At 47.5% G+C, this 2,048-nt stretch overlaps 1 long non-coding RNA gene across 1 annotated transcript; it reads left to right on the forward strand.

Moving 5' to 3' along the window:
- Positions 1–890: 890 nt before the first annotated feature.
- Positions 891–1,739, forward strand: LOC121162006. Its single transcript, XR_005884747.1, has 2 exons — positions 891–961; positions 1,645–1,739. It is a non-coding gene; the product is annotated as an uncharacterized LOC121162006 (long non-coding RNA).
- Positions 1,740–2,048: the final 309 nt, after the last annotated feature.

Genomic DNA, 2,048 nt, shown 5'->3' on the forward strand with positions numbered 1-2,048 from the left:
CCAACACTCACTGTCAGATACTGAGATCTAGCCCTGTCAGACAGGTCCCCAGCCATGGATTTCATGTGTACAGCTGTGTGGTGGTCAGCAGTGTTCCATGCTAACAAGCCCAGCCCAAGTTTCCCATGTGGGCTGGTGCATCAGTCTGACCCTTAAAGATCTTTAGGTCTCTCCCCTCCGATCCACTTAGTCTCATTCCCCTTGCTTACCTGCAGTACAGTGTGCTTGTGATTGGGAGTCCCTCAGGATCCATTCCTCATCCACACAATACTCCCAGGATGGTCCTTCCTACCCCATATCTCCTTGCTCCTTTCTCTAATCAATCCACAAGCCTTGTGCCTAGCCCAGTCTTCGGAAGCCCAGTGGGTGGTGTGGTGGTCCTGTATTCTGCCATCCACCAGGGTCCCGAGCTCCTGTCATATATGCTAGCCTGGTGTCTTACCCCTCTACACACCCAAGATCCAGACCAATTGCGGGTTCCAGGCCTGGTTCACCAGCACACCAGAGCAGTGTGCTGACCTGGGGCTCTTTCTTCAGCTCTCCTCACCTCACCCAGGACCAGACACATAAGGAAATCCCCAGGTTCTCTCCACCTGCCTAGTGATGAGCTCCCGGTTCCCCAATGCCCACCAGTGTTATGCCCTTAGCCTTCCCCCAACTGAAGCTGCAGCCTCAGCCCCCTCACCCCCTCACCTGGTGCCCTGGGAGCATGGCAACAGGATGATGCCATCCCCTGGTGTGCCTAAAATGTTTTTAAAAACCTTAACTCTCATGTGGTGAATATATTTCAAATATGTGGTTTTAAGAAGACGGTATGGTCACCCTTTTCCTTCTCTCATATATTCTTCCTCCTTTCTTACATTTCTTTTATTTTTTTTTTCCATTACTTCCAGTGGGCAGCTTATGTCGTGGAAAGAAACCTCGAAGGCCTAGAGAAAGAAAACACTTGTGATGGGCAAAAGTGAGTATCTTAGTGTTAACATTTGTTTGTAAAGATTTATTTCTTTATTGGAAAGTTAGATGTACAGAGGAGGCGAGACAGTGAGAAAGATCTTCCATCCGATGATGCACTCTAAAAGTGACTGCAACGGCCGATGCTATGCCGATCCGAAGCCAGAAACCCGGAACTTCTTCTGGGTATCCCACCACAGGTGCATGGTCTTAAAGATTTGGGCCGTCCTCGACTGCATTCCCAGGCCACAAGCAGGGAGCTGGATGGGAATTGTAGCTGCCGGGATTAGAACCCGCACCCATATGGGATTATAGTGCGTTCTAGGTGAGGACTTTAGCTGTGAGGCCACGCCGCCGGGCCCTTAGTGTTAACATTTTAAAACTACTTTACTTACTTTCTTACTTTCTTAACTATGTAATTCTGTCATAAGGATTTGTAACAAGTTTTCCAGTGCATCTGGCCTCTTTCATTGTGAATTATCTACTCGTTATTTTTCCATTTGAAATACTTAGCTAAACTGAACTATTTCTTGGAAGAAACTTTTGTCACATACTTGTACAAATTTTGTTTTTCACTCTTTGATAATGATATGGTCCTAAGTCAGCAGCTTGTGTAGGTTCACTAAATTGGAAGCCACACTTTGCCCACCGATGTAATGCTATCTGCTCACTTGTGAAATAACTCCTTTCCAGGGATGCCTCTCTGCACGTGGGACCTGAAGTGGCAGTATGTCACATACCAGTCTCCTTCATGCCCCCTTAGAGCCCAGGCTGAAGAGAAACTCATAGTCTTGCAAGAGATGCAGCACAGACGTGTAGAAAAAAACGTAAGATTGTGAAGCCAGAGTTGCCGCAGTCAGAAGGATGGAATGTGAACGGCCGAAGCTCTGACACAGTGACGCTTGCAAGTAACAGCATCTTTTGATGACTCTTTGAAGAACAATCTTATTATCTCAAGTCCTAGTTTTGCCGTATGAAGACTGCAGCCCAAAGCAGAAGAAGCAGGAAGCAACTCTGGAACACTTGAGTGCTGCACTGTGGGGAGGGGAGCAAGAGCAACTGTTGTAAGATGGAGCCATGAGCAGCCAGCCTCTATG

This window comes from Ochotona curzoniae, unplaced genomic scaffold, assembly GCF_017591425.1.
Source record: "Ochotona curzoniae isolate NIBS_2020 unplaced genomic scaffold, NIBS_Ocur_1.0 contig_50, whole genome shotgun sequence".
Classification (NCBI taxonomy): Eukaryota; Metazoa; Chordata; class Mammalia; order Lagomorpha; family Ochotonidae; genus Ochotona; species Ochotona curzoniae.